Source organism: Uloborus diversus, unplaced genomic scaffold (genome assembly GCF_026930045.1).
Source record: "Uloborus diversus isolate 005 unplaced genomic scaffold, Udiv.v.3.1 scaffold_14, whole genome shotgun sequence".
In the NCBI taxonomy this organism is placed as follows: domain Eukaryota; kingdom Metazoa; phylum Arthropoda; class Arachnida; order Araneae; family Uloboridae; genus Uloborus; species Uloborus diversus.
Window position 1 is genome coordinate 4,095,928 of NW_026558098.1, and position 26,981 is coordinate 4,122,908.

Sequence of the window (26,981 nt, forward strand, 5' to 3'; positions counted from 1 at the left end):
ATCGTATTCTAGCGATGACATAACTGACGACTATGCATAGACACTAATTGACTTTTCCATCCATTATTGATATTTTCCTTAGCCATTCATTCGGTAAAGACACATCAACCACTTCACTCAAAATTTATTTTTAGGTGACTAAATTTGAATGTTTTGAAAAGAAGAGAAATAACTGCAAGTTTCGGGAAACCCTTGAAGGATCTTCATGTAACCCTGGGGTTCCGTGGAACAGAATTTAAGAAATGCTGTCTTAAAGTATAAAAATGATGCGTTTTGGATTGTAACAATATTCATTACATTTAATTTTCCTCCTTTTTAAAACGCTTATTTTAAAAAATTGGAACAAAAAGTTCTAATTTTTTTTTTTAAAGGTTGGGGCTCAAATTATGTGCAAGTTTTCGATTTTCTCCTAGTTTTCTATCTAAAAGTAGGGGGGGGGGGGGGCGTTATACACAAGATCAACTCATACATGAATAACTATGGTATTTATTTATTTTTTATTATATTCTATGCATTATGTCTAATAAATTGTTACAGCTTCTGTACTCGAAGGCGAAGAGGTATGGACTGTTGAAAAAACTATTTAGCATTGCTGCATCAACAAAAAACCCCTGTTAAATGGTATGAAAGAATTAAATATTTCTGATGTAAACACTGTTATCAGTGCTGAGAAGACTAAATTCAAACTACATCAAATTAGCAAAGAATATGATAATTTCAAAAGATACATGCATTATGCTTCTAGTCAAAAAGGAACTGTACACAATAACGTATGGCTGGTAGGTAAAATTTTCAAAATTGAACTTTCGTACATTCGATCAACTATTTTCTACCAGAAAAACAATAAACCTATATGATGCATCAGTTTTCAAAGCTTTAAGTTCATTAGTACATTATTTTGATACATGGACTGATTGGTAGAAACAATGAACATTCAACTAAAATATCTAATCCTTAAAAGCCTTGAGATTAGAGATGCAGCATTGATGATGAAACATGAATGTTCAAAATTAACTTCTAACCATCTGGTTAATGGAGATGCATTTAAAACATGTTAACACATTAGATGGATATTAATTAAAAAAAATAATGTTTAAATCACAAATACTTTCACAACGATCATATTTGGTGAAATTAGACAAATCCAAAAGTTTTCTACTATAAATTTAATTACAACTATAAAAATGATATAGATTAATTTCAATAGCTGCTCTCGGACCAAATGAAAACTGCCTGCGGAACACCAATGGTCCAGAAGCTAGGGGGAAGAAAAGCTAGGGTTCCTGAGAATCGGTGACTGTCATAATAGATTGATCAATTTTGTTAAACCTAAAAAATATTCTGTTTGTGGTACATAAAGTTTCATTTAGTTAGATGAAAAGCTGTTTTAAACATTTCTCTATTATGTTCATAACTGTAGTTTGAGCAAACCTAACCTGCAGCATTTTCAAGGCTACACAGACCCTAATATGACACTGCCAGGTTAGGTTTGCCCCAACTATAAGTACATTTCAAATTAAGTTTCCAAAATCATATTTAAAAAATTATATTTATTGATATCCACAGCAAAAGTTTTGGCTTGAAATTCAGGGCCCGATTAAGATATCGAGGGGCCCTAGGCCAAATTCTTTTTTGAGGCCCCTGTGTTAAAACTTTATCCGTTAGCTGAAACAATTTTAACCATTGACTAAAAAAATTTCAGCCATTTGGGGGCCCCTAAATTTCGAGGTCCCTAGGCCTGGGCCTAGTTGGCCTATTCAGTAATCAGGCCCTGGGTTTGACAAGTTTAATGATCTTTTTGTATCACCATTAAATATGTAGAGTTAGTGTAGTAAATCACAAGAGCAGTTCTCAGGGCCGGATTTAGGGGAGGGCAGGCAGGGCTACTGTCTCAGGGCTTCCACAACAAAGGGGCCCCCACAGTAAAATTTTTACAAAATATCCTAACTTTCACCGGTCGAAAATATCGGATATATACATATATATATATATATATATATATATATATATCAAAGTATCGGATATTTTCGAAAATATGATCTTTTCGAACACTGATTAGGGGCCTCCACTCCTTCGTTGCCCTGGGGCCTCCACACTTCCAAATCCGGCCCTGGCAATTCTGTAATTCCATGCTAATTGAAATCTGCTGCTTTATTTAATGAATCATTCGAGAAGGATGTTTTGCCATCATTAGGATTAAGACTGTGCCTAGGTTTTCTGCGGGGGAGGGGCAGTACACACACCCAGATATTGTAATGTTTTTTGACTAATTCAAATTAAAAATTAACGAAAAAAAAACTTTGAGCAGTATATCCGAAAAAGAAAAGCAATAATGGTTTTAAAGATAACGACAATCTTGTAATTTGGTAATCTTCATTTCTAATCATTTTATTGACAAGCTAGTCAAACTATTTTTAAATTAGTGTTTTAAAAGTCATGTACTAATGTCAAACTATGAAATATATTGCTTTTTAGGGCTACATTTATTATAAAAATGAAATAATTCAATGATCAATATATTACGAACATTTTTTTCACTTTTAAACAAGCAGTTTACAAACATTTTTGTCCCCTCAGCCAGAACAAACAAAAGAATTAAATGAATTTATTGCTCATCTCTTTGAACAGCTGGATGAGAGAATTTTTAAATGTATTCAGAAAGGCAGTGAAGTTTTATCTGAGGTAAGGCAAATTTTAACTTGTGTGTAGATATTGGTAATATATTTTTGATGCATATAAGTACCCACCATGTATGGCATATTTTCTCACTGTCTTAGAATTGATATTTAAAATTTTTTTGCAGGATTTCTATTTAATCTTGTGTTATGATGAATTCACTGCAAACAAGAATGTACTTAATCTTCAGATACAAGAAGTGGTTAACTCTATGACACATATGGGTATAAATGATATTTACCACACCAGAAAGTGCTTAAATTGTTTGAAAGAGCAAACGAGACAAGTTCTCTTTAGTAAATGGAAATTGCAAAGAAGTATTTTGTCTTCAAAAAGTGGAAACTGTCTGTATAATGATACGCTAATGGTACATTTATATTAAAGCAAAATCTATTTGCAAACTAATGGTTAAAAGAATCAAATATGTACCTAAAAGCAGTGTTGTGGTTGAGAGGGGGATGCTGCCATGCTACATTTTTTTTTCATATTGAAGTTTCTCCACTTTTTTGAAGTTCAACACAAGTGTCTCCCTACATTTTGATTTTATTATCTGATGTTTGTATCTAAAAATAAGCATCCAATTTTCTTTTTTTCCAGAACTATGCCATTGAGTAAAAGTGTTGTTAAAAGATACATATGAGGCAGTGAGAAGCAAAGGGATGTAAGTGCTAAAATCAAAAATTTGGAAATAACCAATACAAATGGTAGGTGAACTTTGCCTCTGTTTTGGTGCAAGAGATAGTACTAGTAGCCCTGGTAGGTTCTGCCATATAGCATGATACCAGGGGTGGCAAATAGGGGGGTCGAGAGAGGGTGGTCGCACTCCAAATTTTTGAGAGGAATGTTAAAAAACGAGCAAATTCAATTTACGTGAATCGCAAATCAATGTTCAAGAAAGCCAATCTTGCTGGTTCTCCATAATGATTGATGAAACTGGACACATTTTCAGACATGAGCAAGAGTTTTCCGTTTTTTTTTTTTTTTTTAAATTATTAGAAATTCATCAAGCCTTTACCGGTCTTTTAAGAACAGAAAAAACTGAAGAATCATAGTTAATTTTAATTAAAGACGTAATTTCCTCATACAGGGTAAATATCTTGTTCTTGTGTGCTCTGTGCTAACAGAGCCTTCCCCCACTCCAGTGCCCTTGGAGTGGTGTGGCTGCATGATTTTCACAAGAAAATGCCTTGGTATTTTACATTGATTGTTACGCTCATATTTTAAGTGTGTCTATTTAATGAGTGTTCATCACTTTCTTCTGCTAGAAACACATTTCAGCTGTTCAATACATAGAATGCGTTCATAGATACTGTTTAAAAATACATACTATTTTTGAAAAAAATGTCTCACATCAACAAATATCTTTTTTGGAGGCTTTTTAACTATGCAATCTCCCCCAATATCATAATTACCTGCTGTTAGCCAATATGTGTTTTGTTCCATACTAAATTTTAAAAACTCGCCCCCCCCCCCCCCCGAATGAAATGCCGCCCCTGCATGATACAGAAAAAAATTTCAATGAACGCCTACCAAGGACTGGAACTTGAAACATGTTTTACTCAAATCTTGGAACTGTCCACTTACATCCCTTTGCTTCTCATTGCCTCATATGATATATGATTCTTTAGAGTTTAGACAGTCATTTTTAATGAGCCTGTAAAATACAGGACAAGAATTTGTTGGTTCAAGGATAAAATTAATTAGTAACAAATTCAGAGGCGTCCCATGGGAGGTTACTGTGACCTTCCAAAAAAAAAATCCTTATTTGGTGAATTTTGTTGACAATTTGGCAAATTTAGAGACAATATTGCAACATTCAGATTTTTTCCTTTTTAAAATTGTTTCCAATGATGCTTTTTTTTTCTCATTCAATGTTATGTATGTATGATAACATATTTTATTTGGAAAATTGAGAATCTTTGCCCTCCTAAAAACTTTAGTTTGGGGCACCCCTGAACAAATTATTTATCAATTATTAGAGTCCGAAGTTTGAGTAACATAAAATACTCTCATATATAAGTGTAGAATTTTCAATTCATTAAAAAAAAAAAGATTAAAAGAAAGCTTCTGTTCAATGAGTTTTAGAATTCTGTAAATTACATTCACATCATTTAATGCTATAGCTACAAATCGTCGCCTCGGAGCAACAGTAGGAATGGTATCTGTGGGTGATATCGCCTACCAGTGGCGGCTCGTGCCTTGAAAAAGTGAGGGGGCCAGACTATAGATGCACTTGCCCCCCCCCCCCCCCCCCCGATTTTTGAAAAAAAAAAAGAATTTTTTAAATAAATATTTTTATAATATATAAACTTCTTAAAATAATTATTTGTGTCAAATAAACAAAATTAAATTCATTTTCAATTCTGTCTAAATTATCATTATAGTACGCTAATAACTTGAAGACAAAGAGTCAAGAAAGGAGCAAATGGTCTAATCTTGTGCAAATGAGCGCTTCTTCCTTTACCGTATGTTTATTTTACATAGCCTGAATCGCGTAAAAAGAACATTCAAGCTATTTAAAATAAACAGCATACAGGCAGAGTAATGGTCTCTGCGAATCCTGCTGTAAATATTGAGGTTCAATGCGTTGTGTTGAGCGAGGGAAAAAAACGAAAAATCTGCAGTACCGTATAATCCGCATCTCATTAATTTTACACATTTTAACAAATGATCTGCGGATTATGCGCTGGAAAAGACTACAATCCATTTCTTTTTTAATTTCAAGCACGTACGCACAAAAAAAAGGAAAATATAGAAAAAAATATAAACTATTGTTTGAAAATAGTGAGGGGGCCCAGGCCCCCTCCCACGAGTCACCACTGTTGCCTACTTATCACCATGGCATTAGTTTAAACAAAATCGGTCAAATAAAAGTTATACCTATTGCATAGGTGGGTTTTCTTTACCTTTACTAATAATAAAGCTGAAAGTCTCTCTGTCCGGAGGATGTCTGGATGTCTGTAGGATGTCTGTGACGCGCATAGCGCCTAAACCGTTCGGCTGATTTTCATGAAATTTGGCACAAAGTTAGTATGCAGCATGGGGGTGTGCACCTCGAAGCGATTTTTCGAAAATTCGATGTGGTTCTTTTTCTATTCGAATTTTAAGAAAAAAACTATCATTAATGACAAAATTATCATAACGTGGAACCGTAACATGGGCACAAGCGAATTGGCGAGATACGAAATTATCATAACGTGGAACTGTAACGTGGGTACAAGCCGATTGGCGAGAAAATTCACCATACATTATTTGTAAATATACTGGCGAACCAAAAGACCTTTTAATTTTTCTATTACAGGCAAAGCCGTGCGGGTGCCACTAGTTATTTATAAAGTTGTTGTTTTTGTTTTATTACATAAGAGGCAGTGAGAAGCAAAGGGATGTAAGTGGACAAGTGTGTAAAACATGTATAAAGATTACGTCCTAGGTAGGCTTTCATTGATTTTTTTTTCTAAGTCCTGCTATACAGCAGGACCTACCAGGCCTACTAGTACTATCTCTTGCCCCAAGACAGAGGAGAGGTTCACTTACCATTTGTACTGGTTATCTCCAAATTTTTAATTTTGCCACTTACATCCCTTTGCTTCTCACTTCCTCATATATGGAAATTAAGTTACATCAAACAAATTTAATGTGCACAATTACATGCATCTATTTTATCAGTAGTACTTTTAAAACCGTGAAAATACTTTAAAAATGTTATTTCACATAGACTTATGAAGAGAATAAAAGAAAAATATTTTGGTAAATTTAAAAAAAAAAAAAAAAAAAGTCGAAATACCAAATTTATGCGTCAATAACAGTAGCGTTCAAGAGTGTATTCAACTCAAGATGGAGAGACGACAGGCCCGTCGTTTGGAGAATCGGGCAGTTCAATTGCCCTCCTCCGAGATTCTGAAAAAAAAAAAAATGTAATTTGTATACAGCCATGGGTCTGTAAACGCAGTATCTACAGAAATGAGCTTTTAAGATATTTGTAGAAACCCGTTCTGGATTCAATACTAACACTATGAAAAAGCTGGAAATAGAAGTATTTTTCGCATTTTTTTTTCAATGGAAATCAAATAAGCAAGCTTGCACAATAAAGCTAACTTGCAATAAATAACAAAAATACGAAGAAAATGAAAAATTTGCTGTTATTGCCATTTACCTGCCCATGGCAGTATTTTTTCCCTTCTAAAATGCATTCAGTAGATATATGCCATAAATATTCACCACATATAAATACTATGAATTATATTATTTTTCTAGGACTTACTAGCTGCATTTGAAACATGTCTGTTGTTTGAAAATATAAGAGAATGCATTTTTCATTTGAAACAACTTGATGAAGTGAAATTCAATAAGGTATTTAGCACATTTCATTAGAAAGAATTTAATGAATAATTACATTATTAATTCATAAACTTCAACCAATATTTTTATACCTATTTTAAATGCTGCCTTAAGCATTTTAATGCATTTTTTGTCTGGTTTAAAACTTAGTTGACTCTCAACATCTCGACTTTGCACAACTCTATTTTCCACTTATGCCAAAGTTTTTCAGACGGCCCCAACTTGCTGTTAATGTTGTGTGATGGGATTTTGTTTCATTAAAAATGAAAGCCTCTGGGGCCTCCATTTTGTCAATGTCGATGGAAAATCCCTTGCTGGCAGCAAACTGCTAAAAGCACATTTTTTTCCGTGGGAAAATACGTCCAAATACTTAACAAAAAAGATAAAGGAACTTGTTAACTCTTACAATACATTGGTGAAGTTCGTATCAGAACCTTAAGACAAATACTCTGTGGGCACTCCGCACTCATGATACATCTCGTCGCAAATCCAAAGTTTCCTAGATTAGGATCATTGTATGTTATCTTTGGCGGGCTGTAATGGAAATGCCTATGTTTGTTTCTCTTTTATAGGATAAATAACATGGTGTCATCAATGTATTTTTTTTTGAAAGAAATTTCTGAAAATTCGGCATATTTTGCTACCTCCCCCCCCCCCCCTTTTTTACTCTCATCCCACAGTTTTCAGGACGACAAAACTTTTAGCCAATTAGAAAAATTTTGAAAATCTACACGGATTTTCTCTGAGAAGAACAGATTTATTTCATAATTATTCTAGAACTTGAAGCCATCTAATATATGAACTTGTTTAAGTCTCCATACAAAAGTTTTTACTGATTTTAGGGATCCTCTTTGCAATCAGAGGCAAAAACAAATTATTTTGAGAGAAGTTTTGTTTTTTAATATTTTTTTCTTTAGTTTAAAAATTTATTTACAATGATCACTTGTAATAATATTATACTGTTAGCTTTAAAAATTGTATAAAAGAAGGAACTCCAATATTTAATTTACAAGGGTGTCCAGAAATCAGTCTCCAAGTTTTCTTAGCTTGACAGTTTTATCAAAACAAATTTCAATGAAGATGTTTAAAAAAATAAATAAATAAACTTCCATTCATAATATCTTTTTTTAACATAAAAATTTCTGTTGACTTAATAATAAATAGTCCTTACATACGCTTCTGTTTACGATGTAATTGAAATCCAAATTTTGAAACTAATTTGGGGTCCCATTACATTACCCTCATAACATTTTCTTAAATTTGAAGTAAAAGAAATAACTCTTTGAAAGTTTCTCATGCCTGCTTATTTGACAATTAATGATTTAGTATTACCCATTTTTTCAATTCAAAAAAATAAAAGTATTTCGATTTTTAAAAACCCTAAGTGTTTCTTTTAACTTAAGTTTTATTTATTTAATTAGTTATTTATTTTTGCACATATTATCAAACCATTATTGCATATGTAGTTGCTAATTTGGCCCCTTTTGACATTTAGTGCATATAAATGCATAAAACGGTGATTAAAAAAAATGCATATTACTGCATGTCCCACTACATAAATACACCCTTGACCCCTCCAAACTCTTAAAGTTCTTTGTCCCTTTAAATATGCCCTTGCCCCTCTCCCCCAAACTTCCAAAGCCCCCCCCCCCCCGTAGCAAAAGGTCTGAACGAAACACTGACTGGCTTTAGTGATGTTCCCAAGTGTTTGGCAACTGCCTTCAAGAAGATAGTTGCTTTTGCGATGCTAACCTAACATTCTCCTTAGTGTCGGTCAGATTGCTCATCTTCAGAGAAGGATTCTTGCATGACTTTAAAATGCTGGTACTATCTATACCTTCAATTTCGCCATCTGGGACCACCATGCACTTTCCTTAGCATTTTAAAAGTCTCTAAAGGTATGTCAAGGTGCTGTAATCAAACCTTGATAACAGTTAGAGTAACAGTGTTGATCTTGAAAACCGAATTTTCTCACATTTCAGAAATGTTTTAATTAGTTGATAACAAAACCTCTGCTATTCAATCACATGAAGTGAATCGATCCATATGTTGAGGGGGGGGGGGAGGGGTAGTAGAATGCATTTCTAATAAATTTATTTTAACTTCATGTTTTGACTATCATTAATAACCCAAGTCCTCAAACTTTTGGAACCCACTACATATGGGAGAAGTGCAATTCTTTAAAATATAACAAATGTAACTAATGATAGTGGTTGATTTCTTGGAAATGATTTTGGATTGATTATTATTTTCTTAAAGTATGAGACTTTAAAATTGTCGATATTTTTCCGACTAGATTTCTTAAACAGTTTATTTCATTTCAGAGTTTTTCCCTGATGGCAGAATTGTGTAACTTGCTAGAAAAGAAAGATGTCTTGATTGAAGAATTCAGGAACTTTCTTCTTAGAATAGGTCATCAAATGGTGGAGGATAAAGGTCGAATCAAACAGGCTCTGTATGAATTTGAAAAAGAAGTTGTAACTTTACAAAGAGATTACTGTTACTTAAAGAATAAATTGCATTATTTGTCTCTTGACGACTTAGAAGAAACAGCTGCCATGTTCTGTGATTTTGAAGATGTAATACAAAGAAATGTTAATGCTTCCATTGAAATTACCAAAAGGAGTGTTGGAGTAGTGGAAAAGAGGAGATTAATGATTAAGACATCAGAAGTACATTTTTTTCTCTCCTCAGTTTTAATGGAATTGTACGTTCACTAAACAGTTAAAATATCTAATTTAAGTACTAAAAGTAAAATGTGTCATTTTGCCTTTTTTAAAGCAGTCTTAGGGATCCAGGATTTCATTAAGGGAGAGGTTTTGGTTTCTATGTTTTTTTCATTCTTATCTGCTTTGTCAGGAAAACACAACATTCATTTTTCATATTCATTGTTGTTCAATGGTCACAATGAGGAATGTTGGAAAAAAAAAAAAAAAAAAATGTTGGGCACAAACTTCAAAGTTCAAGTTAATTTTAAGTCAGATGTGCACTTTTCTCCATTTGTTTTTTTATTATTTTTCATAATGGGAGGGGTTTATACAAATACAAAAGTTACGACCAGCAACAGGAACTGGGCCCAGCAAGACTGGTCCTAGTCAATTTACAATCCCCAGTGAAGATCAATGGCCCTCTTAAAACTGTCTACTCCTTTGCTCATTACCACCTCTTCCGGTAAGCTGTTCCAAGGTTCCACTACCCTTCTAAAATAATAATTTTTCCTAATATCCATGTTAGCCTGAGATTTAAATAGCTTAAAACAATGACCCCTTGTCCTGTTTTCAGTGCTAAACTTTAGCCCCGTAACATCTTTCGTTTTAAAATTTAAACAGCTGAATCATGTCCCCTCGGTCTCTTCTTTGCTCAAGACTGTACATTTTTAGCCTTCTAAGCCTGGAATCATAATCTAAGTGGGAAAGTCCACTTATTAGCCTTGTAGCCCGCCTTTGAACCCTTTCCAATACATTAATGTCTTTCTTAAGATAAGGAGACCAAAACTGAACAGCATACTCCAAATGGGGTCTTACCAAACTTCTATATAAGGGCAGAAGAACTTCTTTAGATTTATTGAACCCCTAAAACCCTCCCCTTGGACAGGGCCCCCCTAGGTTTCTGTAAGTTTTGTCTTACTTTTGTACTTTAAATTCTTTTATTGCCTACTTTATTGCAATGTGTTTTTTTTTTTTACAATAAGGAAATAAAAAAATGGAAACAGTTGAAACAGATTTAAAAAAAAAAAAAAAAAAGAAAAGAAAAAAGGAAAAAAAATCAAGTTTCAATTTTATTTAAAAAGCTTTTTTTTTCTTATCTCAAAATCTTCTTTTGATATTTAATATTAGAAAGCAGGTATTAAATAAATAAATAAATAAGGAATACCGAATTTCTTTATAAATTTCAATGTCTCAAAACTATTATAAAACCTAATAAGGAAAAAGTGTGCCTCAGAACCACCCCCTAGCTGGATCGTGGACAAAACTGCAGCTGCAAGAAAATACCTAACAGCCTACTTCCAGCTTTATTATGTCTATTCCAAACTGACAATCCCCAAACAACTGCACTTTCTGGATGCTGTAGCGAGCTGTTTGGTAATTGACTGGTTTATAAAACTTATTTCATTTGCTAACTTGTAAAAAGTAATATTGGTAGGTTTTTAAATTTTTGCTATATTTTATGTCTTAATATAACTTTAATTAAATATATATATATATGTTCTGTGTGTGTGGTTTTTATTGTTATTTTTTGGTAATTGTTTACCGAAAAATTTCGAGTTTCACATTTGCTCAGTTCATGCTCATAGTATTTGTTGTTTTGGTTCAATTTCTTGTTTCATGTCATTCAAATGTTCATTGTGTGTGTATGTATTATTACTCATGTTTTTCTAAGTTTAATGATTATTTTTAATTTGCTATTACATATAAGATAAGTATTTTCGGATTTTCTTATGAAACTTCTTGAAATCAACAATACAGTGAAATCTCGTTACAGCTAATACAGTAAAACCCCTTTAATGCGGACACTAACGGGACAAATTTTTTTTGTCCGCAATAGAGATGTGTCCGCAGGACAGGGGTTTAATAATGTTATTTGCATTAGAACTGGGGAATTAAAAATTGTCCGCATAAGAGGGGTGTCCGTTGATGGGGGGGATGGGTTACTGTACCAATACAACGAAATATTCGTTTAAGTGAAATAAATTCAGTCCCAAGGGCGCTCAAAAAGCAGATTTTAAAGGGGGACGGGGACTAGATCTTTTCTCCATGGCTTAGCAGGATATTTTCCCCATAGAAACCGATTTCAGTACAGTATAGAGTTATTAAAATTTGACATTTTTAATACATTATTCATTAATGGCTGGAGAAGAAATTTTTCTACATTTTTACAAAGAAAAAACTACTAAAAGCAAGGAAGTTCCAATTTCTAAGGGGGGGGGGGCTTGAGCCCCCACTTGCCCCCCAGTTAGTTGTAACGGGATTGCACTGTACCGTCGATATATTAATCATTTTTATAATTAATTTTTTCATAGGAGCAAGAGAAATCAGAAGCAGCTGGAGACATTAAAGAAATTGAAAAAGGAATAGGATATGTATTAGACAGTTTGTGTACTTTAGACAAAACTATACTTTCTAAAGTAAGTATCAATATTTAGCCATAATATTTAAAAATTTCAATTCGAAAAATACAGCCAAACTAAAAACTATCTATCAGTATTTTTCAATAATTTAGTTATAGAAAATAGTTAGTCCAGGGATGAAAATCCTCTGCTTTTCGACAAGTTTCCTCTGTTTTTGTGATTTTACCTGGATTTCCTTTTATTTTTACCAAATTCCACTTTATTTCTGATGTTAACCGATTTATTTGTTATTTTTATTCAATTTCTATAATTTTATGTTCAAAAATGTGTGAATGTAGCATGGAAAAATAACCCCAGATTTCTCTAAGATAATATTTTTAAAATAAAATTTTACGATGAAAGCTACCACTATCAAATCAAATAAAGGAATTTTTCATAAAAATTACCTTTATTTTTTTTTTATTATTTTATCTTAAATAATCGATTGTGTTGTAGTTAGTGTTTTTATGTTTAATTAAAATGTATCAAACGTCATCTGTTATTTATTTCAAAATAGTTTGCATGCAAGTCTAAACTATTGCAAGATGACAAAATAAAAAGTTTTTGTTTCCTGTAACATTAATTCTCAAAAAAGTATATCATTAAAGTGGGGAGCACTCCTTATTTTGATATCTTTTCAGTTTTTTGTTCTATTTTTTTTTTTTTTTAAATTGTGTGCTCTCATCTCTATATATTCCAGCTAGCACATTTCTTGCTATTCTTGTAATTAACAGAGATAATTATAAGTTTAGAAGAAAAATGTGAAAAATATCAAGATGTATTTGCTTATTGACAAAATAAGTAAATTTATGTCCACCTTATCCAGCTCAAAATATAATAATTTACAAACAGATGTCTAAATAAAGTGAGTGATGTAATAAATAAAAAAGTAAAATTTAAAAATAAGTTGCAGCAGGGGGGAAAAAGAGATTGGAAACTGTGAAGCATGATCCCCCCCCCCCCATTTGAGTTTAAAAAATCTAATTTTACTTGCCTTGCTACTGAAATCCTATTTCTTTTCAGTGAGCCCATACTCTCCAAATTATGTATTTGACTCTGATTTTTCCCTGATTACACAACTGATTTGGTTTATGCTGTAAAAGAAAGTTTTTTTTTTCAAAGTGTACTCTACAATAGCAATTCTCAATCGGTGGTCTGGCAGACCGCCACCGGTCCACAGAAAAATTTGAGCGGTCAATAGAAATTTTTGCTCGTCCAGGTTAAAGAGTGTCCCTTACTCAAAAAAAGAAAATATCATCAAAATAAAAATGATTCTTTTCGTATTTTTCTACAATTTTTCAACCATGTTTATTACTTTTGTATAATTATCACAAAAACTACCAATATTTTCTTAATATTTAAATATTTTTTTGAAACAGTTATTCAACACAAAGTAAAGTTTTATTTATAAGTCATTTATTATTATTATAATAGTTTGTAAAATATGAAGAAAAACATCAGGCATTTACCGGTCTGCAAAAAAATTCACATGTTTTTGACACATTGACTGCGTTGTCGACAGCCTATATGTGGACTCCCTGGGCTAAGCTAATTATTTGAAACAATTTGAAGGAAAACAGTTTTATTAGACTTTTTCTTGAATAATACAGCATACAATGAAGGTCTACAAGAGCAGGCTCAGGGTTGGTGAAATTAGTCTCTTTGTTGTCGATCTCCCTGTTGCTCAAGTTGCAACTGTCCCTGTCATCATCGTCAACTAGTTCATCATTCAATAAAATAACATATTTCACTGCATCTTCGAGTGACACTTACGTTTGCTCATCTTACGCGTGCTATCTCGTTTGATCGAGCGCACGCTTGCTTGCATCAGAAAATGTTTTCAGCAGTGGCGCCATCTTGTGTTTTCTTCTTGAACCTTGTCTAAATGTTCGTCTATGTGCGACAGAACAGCCAGGAAAGTCAATGGAACCCGCTGAAAAAATATAGCAACGTGTTGACTGGAGGACGAGTTATCTCGTCCCTAACGCATACAGCATATTTCTGGAGGACGAGTGATCTCGTCCCTAGCAGTCAATGTGTTAATGGTCTGCAAATGCAAAGTTTTTTTATTTGCAGAAGAAAAAGAAAACATCACTGGTTTGTGAATAATTTTAAAAAGCTCTGGCCGATCCGCAGGTCAAAATAGGTTGAGAAACGCTGTTCTATAAAACATACAGTAAATGTCTGCTTTTGGTGGCACTTAAAGCACTCTGAAGAAACAATAGTGTGATTAATTTAAGAAATTAGCAGTTATGCACAAAGACTTTTTTCTTTCTAAAACTGGACAAATTATGCTATTGAGCAATCACGATTGCTTTATTGCTTTCATTTGACTGTTTTTGGCGTCCTATCATTTCATTTTCCCGCCAGCACCCTCCGCACCATCACCGTCGATCGGCTCCTCACGATGCAGCTCCTATAGCGAAAGCCGTCTCCGGGTTGCATCCATGTCCTACACGCACGCGCATACATACACGACTACACACACACACACACACACACACACACATACACCTACACAGACACCTACACAAACACATACACACACGTATGCATACAGACACCTACACATACACACTAACACACAGGCTGCACTTCATACCTGCACACAGACACAAACACATATGCCTACACACACATACACATTCCTCGCACCCACGCACACAAACACTCATACACACAACCAACACTCATGCCTGCACACAGAAACAAACACACATGCCTACACACACATACCCCCTACACACAAACACACATACCCCCCCCACACACACAAACACACACGCCGACATACACACACACACACTCGTGATTGCGAAAAATATAATTTGAATTCAAGATAACAAAATTCAAGTTATTATTTTTTTTTTTTTTACATTATTCTCTTTTCCAGGACTTTGCAGCGATGAGATATCTGTGTGATCTAAATGTCGCACAAAATCAAATTCAATCTGCGTTCAACAAATTAATCAAAAGTTTGGCTCAGTTCAAGAAACTGGACATGGAAGACATCATTCTTCGTCTTTCAGAAATTTCTAATGCTGCAGAATCATTAGTAAGAAAGTATCAATGTGTTGGACTACAAATATTAACATTTTCAGATGTGGTTTCCATAGCAAATAAAAAGCATATCAGTTATATAAAAGAAAAAATCAAAATGAGATGTGGTGATTTTAAAGGAAAAAATGGTCCAGAACCAAAGGTAAGATGAACCATTTATAGGCGCTGCCCAAAGTTCAGCAGATAAGTTAACTTCAATTTCAAATAATTAATAAATTTTTAATCTTAATTTTATAGCTAAGTTGTTTCGAATCAATAAATTAATATATAAGAAGCAGACAATGTTTGTTAATGCCCAGAAGTCCCTATAGTATCTATAATCTTGAAATTGGTACTAAATTAGCAATTGTTTAAAATCCAATTTAGATTTTTTTAGTTTTTAACAAAATTGTCATAAATTCCATAATGTAGCAAAATTGAAAAAAATCTTGCATACCTGAATAGCAATAAATCAAAAAACCTATATTTTTCTGCACAAGATTAAATGTAACTGAACGCTCTAACTTCATTTGAAGTTAATTAGAGCTATCAGAAGACTCGAAGTTTCATCTTTTTAGAGTTCATCTGCAGTTGATTACAATCTTGACATGTTGTTGATGCAAGATAAATTCTTTAAGCTCTTGTATCTTCCTTGCAGGTGAGTTTTAATGGTACTAATTTATTTTACCTGTATTATTGTCACTTCACTTAGAATGACTCGTTTGAATGGAGTTGATACCATCGGATTTGAGCCATTGTGCTGGAAAGGCCTTTCGTCCATATTCCAGAGAAGCAATGCATTAGTGTTAGGCATAAATGCCTGTTAATAGCAACAGTAAATAATCCTATCTCATCACCTCACAACACCAATAGTAAAAGAATGTTTTCCCTTACTTATAATGTGTTACCAATCATTCTGCATGACTGGGGTAAAAGATTCTTATCAGACCGAATGTTTGGTTTCACTTTCAACCACCTTTGGCGGGAACTCCGTAGTGGATGATGTCACATGGAAGCTTCTAGAAGGAATCTGATGGCACGTGTGCTTAACGATAGCAGTGACGAGTGTCCGTTCACGTGACTCGGATATGCTAATGACCAGGGGGGATATTTAAACTGTTCACGGCTTTTGTTCTTTCTCTTTGATCATCTCTCGTCGTTGTAGGCGGTCGCTAGATCGGTATTCGAACTTGCTTGTTCGTACCCTTTATTGAAAATTATGAGCTGGAGTTAGCTTACTTCCTAATGGGTTTCTTCGTCGAAGTATTTAGTCGATAGTCATGCAGTTTGCATTGTTGTATTAGTTATCTCGTGCAAAAGTAGCATGTGGAGAGATTACGTTCTTAGTATTTATTTTTATCATTTACAGAGTATTTTAACTATTTACATTATTGTTTAAATAAATGTCATACAAGTTAGAAATAGTTTATTAGTCTTATTTCAGAACTCACTCTGCTAGTATAAAGGAAATATTGGGGAGATATTATTAGATTAGAAATTCTCCCCAACAATTAGTTTAATGAGAATTTTTTTAGATGAATACTATTTAAGAACTAGTGTCCTTAAAGTAATGGGGTATTTTAGGGACTGGAGTCATTATTCTAATAATAATTTTAAGGAACTAATATTTATTTATGTTTTTTGAAGGATAAAACATGCATTTTCCCCCTTCTTTTGGCTGATTTTTGTAACTAGGTTGCTCCAAGGGATACTCCTTTTATATTTTTAATCTGGGCAACGATAGAGGGGCGGGGGACATTTTTTAGATAACATGTTTTGTAAATATTTCAATCACTTTTCAACATATAAATTATATTCTGTTGAGTGATTGTCAAAGGCTACTTCTTTAAGAATTTTATCATGAACAGGAATACTTTTTGTGCTTATCTCTAAATATTTTTAAAAAAGAAATAGGTTTTTGTTGATTTTTTACCTTGCAGGAAGGTTGTAGCATGGGATTTCTGTTAAATATTTAGTATGGGATAATGGTGTGAATACTTTTTCTACTTTTTGTGGTTAAGTAACCAAAACATGTGGGTTTTTTTTCTTGCTAATTTTAAAAATGGATACATTTTTGAAATTGATAAGTAAATTATATTCTGAATTTTATATGAAGTAAATCAAAGGAATATTAAAACACTAGAAAGTCGCCTGTCAAAGAATGAGAGGTGTAACTTGCTTTTCTTCTTCTACATTTTAACGAAGCAATTGTCTGTTTGGTGATAGATTGATAGTTGAAATTGTAACCCTAATTCCAGTGGATTAACCCTGAACTCCAGTAGATAGCGTCCAAAGGTGACTGCTTTTTTGTTTCTTCATTCCTCTGAAATGACAGTCTTACCAGTAAAACAGTTAAGTTACTGGATCGAGTTTAACCTTGTCAAATTAAAACCTTTCTCTGCATGTTAAACATTGCCAAAATACATTATCAAATTATCATGCCATGGGGCAAGTTTCACACCCGTGTTACTATATCATTGACTTATATATATGAGGATTTTCTGTAAAATGGTTAGTTGCACATTTTCACATAAGTATATGATGCTAATATGTTTCATTTGACTATTTATTTGCTCCAGGTTCCCAAAAAAGTTACACTAAGTGAATTCTTCGGCAGCACAGAAGATTTGAAACGTTCTCATGAAGGTTTAGACAAAGCATTGCAAAATAAAGTAAATTCATTTTATAAGCACCACATCATAGTTGCAAAATATTAAGATACATATCATTTCTTATCTTTTAAGGTGTTAATAAGCTAGTTAATTGTGAAAATAACTTCAGGCCCGGATCTGCGTACCCGCAACCCCCGCAGTGACGAGGGGCCACATCCTTAAAGGGCCCAATGGCCCAAGAAATTAGAAAAAAAAAACCTAGCACTAAGACTTATTAATGTTACAAATATACACTGCTGGCATCTGAGAAGGGGCCCTACAGAGTTTTTGCAGTGGGGCCCAAAATTTATAGCTCCGGGCCTGAATAACTTGTAGACATTCCGTGTCTATTCTGGGCACAACCAGTTGCTTGTTCGATTAAGCTATTGTATCGATTTCTGGCTCACCCAGTTAACCAGCCGCTCTATGAAAATGATTCCGGTTAGAGACAGGGTTAAAGGAATGTCTTTTTTAAATGCTGCCAGGGTAAACTCAAATGTGATTCATCCTGATTTAAAATGCTTAGAGCGTTATTACTAATTTATTTAAAAGTATCATATTTGGTAAAGACACAAAAGTTGATCATGTTTTTTTAAGCACCTTGAATCCCTATTTTGAAATCTCAAGAAGTCAATGTTTTATTGTTATTGTATTGAAGGGCTTGGGGTTGAATACAGACCCCAAAAAGCAAAAGGACTCCAAAACTAAGGAGATCCTTAACACAGTACTAAATATTAAGCATCATTTTCCAAGATAGCCAAAAACTTCACCGATTGAAGACTATGCAGATGTTTTCAACAGCTAATGTAGATGATGTTCATCTTCCTACACTTATACCCTTTGGACAACACTTCTTTCTAAAAGTTTTGCATCCAAAATTGTTACAACGCTCTTCCCACCTGGTAATCGTTTGCCATAGCAAGTTCAAAACTTCTTTGGCATCATTTTTGATGATTTCTTGTACAGAAGCTACGTTTTCAGCTTCAACAGCAGTACCGCCTTAACTTTGCACTTGCATATTAATTTTGGCGTAAGAGAAACTTAAGATTTGAATCAGCAAGTCCATAAAAGAAGAAAAGAAAAATGAATGATAAGAAAATCAAAATAAAACCCTAAAGATTCAGAATGTTGTATGGTGTGCGCAATCATTTGTGTCCACACTATATATAATTTTGTATAAACTTCTAATGATGATGGGGGGGGGGGGGAATAAAACTTTGAAATCTGTACAAATTAAACTTAATTGAACAAAACATATGGCAAATCAATTCTTTATTTTAAGAATCAACTGTGATAGTCAGTGCTGTAGTTGTGGGGAGGGAGGAGGGAAATGTGTGCCTTAGCTGAAATAAGTGGTTCAATGCCATACACTTATTTTCATGAGCAGCAGTTTTTGCAAAAATGAAGAAATTTGTAATGTCACGATCGTATCATTTTGCGAATTTATATGAACTAAAGCAAAAAGTTGGTTACATATTAACTAGAAATATTTAAATGTGATGGGCTCGTAAAAAAATAAAGCCTTAAAAAAAAAAAAAAATGCTTTTACACTTTTGTAAAAATAAGTAAATTGTTTAAATTGTTTTCAAAAAATCAAACCACCGGCATTTAAAAAAAAAAAGTCTTTTTTTTTTTTAAATTAAAGCAGGCGTAAGTTATCTAAACCAACATTTTTTTCAATTCAAAAATTTACTAACCATGACATGTACCCTATAAAAATGTGCGTTTCCCAAATATTTTTCCCCCAACTACAGCACTGGTGATAATACTCATATTCATTTTTTACTGATCTAATTTAATGAGTTAAAAAAGCCTTTTTCGCTACTAGAAAGAGTAGTATTTAGTTCCAAAAAATAGTTTTGTTTGAATCACTAGGTTTTTTATTATTTGTGTAGAACAGAATTTGTTTTAAATTTTAGAAAAAATTAAGTTATAAAAAGTGAAAAATGGAGTAATATATGTGTTTATTTTTAAAATTCACCATTTTCATTTGCATTTAAACCAATCTTAGTAAAAGTTGGAATTATAATGTCGGTAAATAATATATGTTCAAAGCTTTACAATTAACTTTTTATACTAAAGTTAATGATTTCTTGGAAGGGTTTGGATAAGTGGAATAGTACAGTCACTCAAACATCTATTATTGATACAAAAGCAAACATTAGAGGTAAATGGATAAGTTGAAATTTAGAACAGGTTTAACATTTTTTAGCATAAGAAGCATTAAGTAAGAAATAGTTTAAATGTCCAAAAATTATGATCATGTATTTTAGTAAAATGGAAAGTCTGCATCTTTGCACTAAATTCAATTTTGCTTCTGATTAGAAAGTAACATTTACTTTAATTTTCTTCAGTGGTTTCCAATGCAAGATACTTTGCCAGATTTGTGTAAGGAAAAAGAGAAGGCCGTTCAAGGATTTCAGAATTTCCTCACTCGTAACAAAGATCTTAATCTTGAAAATACTTTGAATTCTATTTGTCATTTAAGAAATCTAGTTTCAGATGCAGAAAAAACAATCATGATGTATCAGAGCCTAAGGATGCAGCTTGTCTGGATTGCTGGAGAATCTGTTTTGGCAGTTCAGAAAAATGTTATCACGAACATCATATCTGAAGATCAGTATTAAATTTTGAAGTAAGAAAGTGATGGCTCAGAAAAGTTAAATAAAAGAAGCTTCTATAATCTTAAATGGAGATGTCATAAAAAATGTTTCAAGTATCGTAATTTTTTACACTTTGAAAGCAAGTTAGGATAGTTTGTTTATAAAGTTTTGTTTGCTAATAATAACAAACTTAAAAAATATTATGGGCTGAAAAAACCTATTGAATTTTCAATATCAAATGGAATTATAAAACATGCTTTTAAAGAATGATCAAGGGTGTTTTGTTCCATTTTTTAGAACTATATCTACATTATTTCTTCGAACTTTATGATATATCAGATTAGACTATTACACATATGCATTCTACATTGTTTTTTTTTTTTTTTCATACATAAAGAATTATATTAAGCAATTGAGTATAACAAACAGTTCTATTTTAATGGTTAGAGGGTAATTCTGGTTACGAAATTTAGTTTGAATACAATCTTTCTATCGCTTTTATTTAAATTCCAGCTAGATCTTCCTTTATTTTTTTTTTAAGAATAAAAATATTTAATTATTTTTCACTTCTACAGAAACACTCTAATAAAAATATCAAATTTTGTTTAAATGGATTTTAAAATTATAAATGTATGTATGTTCTTAACTTGTATTTCTCTTATGTTTTTTTCTTTAAATTCCTTTAAAATAAAATTATAAATTTTTTTTTTGCATTGTTTCTTTGTGTTATCTTTTTGTCATACCATGTTAATTTTGGTCATAAATACGAGGGAGTCGTTTTTAGATGGGAAGAGGGACACTGCGCCATGAAATATGGAGTGATAATTTACACAATATAAATTAGGGCTAGGCGATGTAGGAATTTCTACATCCCCTAGTGATGCATTGTCAACCTTACATTGCGATGTTACAATTTATCACTATGTACATGTATTTTTTAAAGAGCTTTACTTATAACTGCTAGATTAAATTTTGAAAAATACATTCCAGTTGAAAAAATATGAATACTACGAAAAGATTATAGCAACACCAAGAAATTGTCTGTAGTAATTTTGTTGAATGGGCAAACAATGAGCTATTTTAATGATTATTGTGAATGTAATACTAAGCTCTCTTAATTAAAGTACAGCTTAAATTTCAGTTTTCCCTTTAGTTCAAAGTTGTGTTTAAAATAGTATAAGAGGAGGTGGGGCACGTTGATCCACTTTTTTGCTTATCATTTTTTATCTCATTAAAAAATTTAATGATTTGTTGGATTTTCTACAATAAGTTTCACTAAACACTTCTCAGCACCACAGATTTTTTTGGAAGCATTGAATCGATAAACTTTTTTATATTAATTTTTTAACGGAACCCGGTAAAGTGGACCAACGTGCCCCATGGGTGGGGTACGTTAGTCTGCCTGGTAAGGCACATTGGACCGCATAACTCAAACAACATTTGTTATAATTTTAGTGATAAATACTATTAAACTTAATAACTACCTTATTTTCGGTTGTACATAGAGCGAAAAATATTAAGTCAAGGGTCTGGCCAGAGGATATTTGGGTCCGTTAACGGACCCTTCACAAAAATCCGATCAACCAAAACGGACCTTTCACAAAATCCCGATCAAACAAAACGGACCTTTCACAAAATCCCGATCAAACAAAACGGACCCTTCAGAAAATTCTGATAAACAAGATCGGATCTTTCACAAATTGTTAATTGAAAGAGCAAATCTGAAAGCAAAACAATGCATATTTCTGTGTATAAACCGATAATTTTTGGAACCTTTTTTGAAGTCAAATTAGAGGGATCAGCTTATACAAAATCGGCCAATTTCGAAAGAAAAAAATCGGCACTCTTGCGATGCTCCTGCAAGCGATAAATAATTGCTGCTGCCAAATAAATATAATGGTTGTTTGTTTGTTTTATCACAGCTAATTAGCAGCGGTGTTGTTGTAAACTTTTCTAAAAAGGCATTGGTAAGCACTCCCCCCCCCCCACTCATGATTTAATAAACAATAATAATATATATCTGCGAAATGAACTTAGAACTGCATAGGGCTCGACCGATGGCATTTTTTGGCCGATGGGCCGATGCCGATTGTTGGCCGATTGTTCAAAGACGGCCGATGGCCGATTGTTTTCCTCCAAATGGCCGACTGCCGATGGCCGATGCCATTGGCCGATGGCAAAAAAAAAAAAAAAGAAAAATTGATAAAATTGTCAGGGATTTAAGGGATCATTGATTCATTTCCCTTTACTTCCTTTCTTCGAATAAGGAATTGTAATCACACAAAAAAAAAAAAATCAAATTTTGACCTAAATTTCTATTTTACGATCACCCAATTTCTTCACAAGTTTTTTCGGCACATCTGTACATGCATATGTACCTAAGAACATGTAGATGACCGAAATATCCATTTTGAACGCCTCCTCAGTTAATTACCGCAAATTGTCTTGTGATGTCTTCATGCGCGTAAACTTACGTCACTCAAAAACGTTATGAAATAGTAAATTGAAAACTCATACGTACGTAGTATGATCTGAAAGTTATAGGATAAGTTGTATAAATCCGAACCCTGAATAGTTCACATTACCAAAGCACATCTATCTACAAAATAGTCACCTTGAACGACTATGCATTTCTGCCAACGTTCGTATAGCTTTTTAGAAGCACTCCTGGAAGACATTTTTCGCAAACTCCTGTAAGGCCTCTTAATCTGCTGCTTTAACTTCATCGTGGGGAAGAAGGCCACTTTCATGTTGAGGATGCACGGTTCGATTGGTCATTACTCTGATATGACAAACAAGTAACGTAACGTTTTGTCGGACTTAGCTCCGTGTGACTTTTACCTGTTCCCAGCAAAAAAAACTTTTGGATGGACGCCGCTTTCTTCCGTCAGGAGAAGATAAAGCTGCATCATAGAAGGTAGCGAAAAATTGGCTTCCAGGAGTGCTTTCCAAAAGTTATATGAACACTGACAGAAGTACATAGTCCCTCAAGGTAACCTTTTGAAGGTGGATGTGCTTCTGTAATATGAACTATTCTGGGTAAGGTTTTATACAGTTTGTATCCGAACTTTTGGATAGTGCTACGTACAATCTGTATAAGGTGTAGTTATGCTTCTCCTTTTTTGACTGCTGTATGATGAAAGAGAAAGAACAACAGTCAAAAAAAAAAGAAAGAAAGAAGCAAAAAAAGGAGGAAAAACAAAGAGACTGTTTAATAACCAATTGATTTTTTTTTAATTGAGCATATAACTAAGATTTCAGTAATATTATAATGATGTATGGATTTAGGTACACTAAACATAGTTTAAAAACATTAAATTATGTTGTTAAATCATTCAAAAAAAAAAAGAATAAAACTATGAAACCGTCAACAAATTACGCAATTAAAGTGCAAAGATTGCTTTTGGTCATCAAATTAAACAAGAAGGTAACAGATAAATTACAATACTAAATCATACTAGGAATATTTTTATACTTATTTAAAATTTACGAATAGAAAATTTTGCATTTTTCAAAAAACTAAAACAGTAACATAAATTTTGCTGAAAAAAGAAATAGCCATGAAAAGAGCGAGGTTCTTACAACGCAGCTACAATAAACAAACTCAATATTTACACCAAGTTAATAACTGAATACATATACTACTTGATCTGATGTTTGCACACATAATATTGAACAATTTGATTGTTTAATCTTTTATGAAGCTTTACAAACAAGTTCAAATTTAATTGTTCAATTTAGAAATAATTTTCTGAAATTTAAAAAATTGCATAATAGAAAAACCTTGAAAACTTTTCTATAAAAAACGAAAATAATTTATTCATTGATTTTATATAAATACATAATTCTTACAACAGAAAAAAATCGATCGCTATTAATGATATAAAAAAGATGGCGCATTACGAAATGGGGGGGGGGGGGGTCACCCTCTGATTTTGCAGTAACTCACACTTCGGCCCTAACCTCGGCGTAATTTTTTTAGTACAGAACCGCTAAAACCAACGCTTCGGAAGATTTTCTGAATCTATTTCAGCACTTCCGAAGAAAAAAATTCAAAAGTCCCTTCGATTTCCGAATTATGTCACCATTCATAACGTCTTTAATCAATTTCTTACATTAATGCTCTAAATTCTTTCTAAACAATAGATAAAGTTTGAAAGATAAATCTCTAATTTTATGAATGGTGTTACTTTTAAACGATTCAGAAGTACAACTAGAGTTTAATTTCAGAAATTGAGGGAGTAGGAGGAGGAGCACGCAAGTGTTCTCGGAAATTCAAGAAATAGTCGTAAAAAATAGAGTTCAAAATAATCATAAACATTGAGCAGAAAAACCCTTTCAAAACTTGCACCCGAGTTTGTTTTGACGTGCAGTGGCGGATTTCAAATATAGCAAATGCGCGAGAGGCCCCTTAACCATATGGACACCGCAGGAGTTACAAAAATGCTTATGATAAATGTTTTACAATTTTTGTGATAGAGAAATAGGGCCCCAAAATGTATTTCGACGAGCCCCAAACTTGTAACTCCGCCAAAGCTATACAGAAAAGACTGCATTACTGTGATTTATATTACAAATATCGAAAAATTAAAAATTACCGTCGGCTCAAGAGGAATCTAACAAAATGACTAAAAAATCAGTTTCGCCATCTCATATTTGTTTCCATAGTCTCCAATTCGGCAATATATCACCAAATGATCGTTAGTCTGAGACGCTATATTAGTTTTGCATTGAAATAAGTAATTAATAGCCACAAAAAATGAGTAAACAGGCTTTTTAGAACACCCGATCGAAAACAAAAAGTGCACAACTGGAACGTACGCACACCCCACATGCGAAAACTTATCCTTCTACAGTTTACTATTTTGGAGTTATGACTTATGAGAGATACATACGTACATCCAGCAGCAAGAAACAACGCAATAATTAACTTGTTTGGTACCTAAATGCACTATTAAAAACTCTTTCAGGGGTGACTAAAATAGAAATTCATACTGAAATTCAAGTAAACAATTTTGTATGAAAACAACCTCCTCTTTATATTGAAAGGTAAAACATCAAAAGTCCTTTTTTTTTTCAAAAACATCGGCCAATTCCATCGGCTTTTCGATGTTTTTAAGGCCGATGGGCCGATGTTTCCTGCAATTTAGCATCGGCCGCCGATGCCGATGGCTAAATTGTTGAACCATCGGCGCCGATGCATCGGTCGAGTCCTAGAACTGCAAAAGGATAGTAAGGGTGGGGAAAAAATATGATCGCTTCAGATAGGGTTACCAACTTCAAAATTATCACCACTTAGCATCTGGCGTTGAACCTTTATAATGACTTGATTAGAAAATATTCTCATTTTACTAGCTTGTCAATATTTGCGTTTTTACAGTGCGGTGCGATGTTTGTTATTTTGGGAGAAAAATGATATGGGTTTTGATTTTTCGATGCTAACAAGGATGATTAACTTTAAATAAACTCTTTTAATTACCGTTTTTTTTCTTTAGATGTCTACATTTTGAAAAATGCAATCCTTTGAATCTGATATGAGAGTCATTTTTTGTTCTTTTTTTGAGCTAACTTCGCTTTATTAGGATGCAAATAAATGAAAAGTCTCTTTATTTCTGTTAGAACTCTCATTTCAAGTTTTTAAAGCAAAATTCCATTTTCTGTTATGAGTCAAAAATTAAAATGCTGAATAGATAGTTTATTTTATTTCATTTATTTATTTATTTTATTTTATTTATTTTTTTTCTTTTTTTGCTTCAACTGTGTCCACAGATGTTAATGAAATGTTTATCATAGTACTCTAAAATGCAATTTTAAAATAATTTTATCAAAAATATTTCTTTTACAAGTCGTTTTTATACTTTTGATGCCTTCACTTTGAGAATTGCGATCTCTTTGCATCCACTATCGGAATCCAATTTTTCGAATTTTTGATGTTTATTACGCTTTGTTAAGAGGTAAACAATTAAAATAACTTTTTATTTTTGTTAAAATCACGGAATTTATACGTTTTAAACGAAATTCTGTGCTTTTTAAGAGTGTCTTGGGTCACAAAGTGAAATGATGAACCCTATTCTGAATTTCATTTATTTATTTTTTTTTGTTACAATTATTTTAAATACTAAACAGAAATATTTGTAGTATAATTTAACAAAATGTAGAATGGTAGATAAATATTGATACTTGAGAGAGCGATGCCCCCCCCCCCCCGCCAAATATCAGAAAAACACTCCAGAATGATATTCTCGACATAGAAGAGGAAAACACTCAATTTTAATTGATGCAGATTGTGCCATCTCTAAATTATAAAATTTCGTTTTAAACAAAAAAAATTTTTTTTTTTGGCGAAATTTTTTGATTTTTCACAAAATTAATTCATTTTTCACAAAATTATTTGATTTTTCACAAGAAACGGACCCTGTGAAAAATCCTGGACAGACCCCTGTAAGTTTAAAGATCAATATAACATACTAAATTGATTTTTTGATAAATCATCTTTATTTAAAAACAGCAATAAGCATTCACTATTAGTATGCAATAATTTTTTAAAAATCATAAGAAAAATCATAG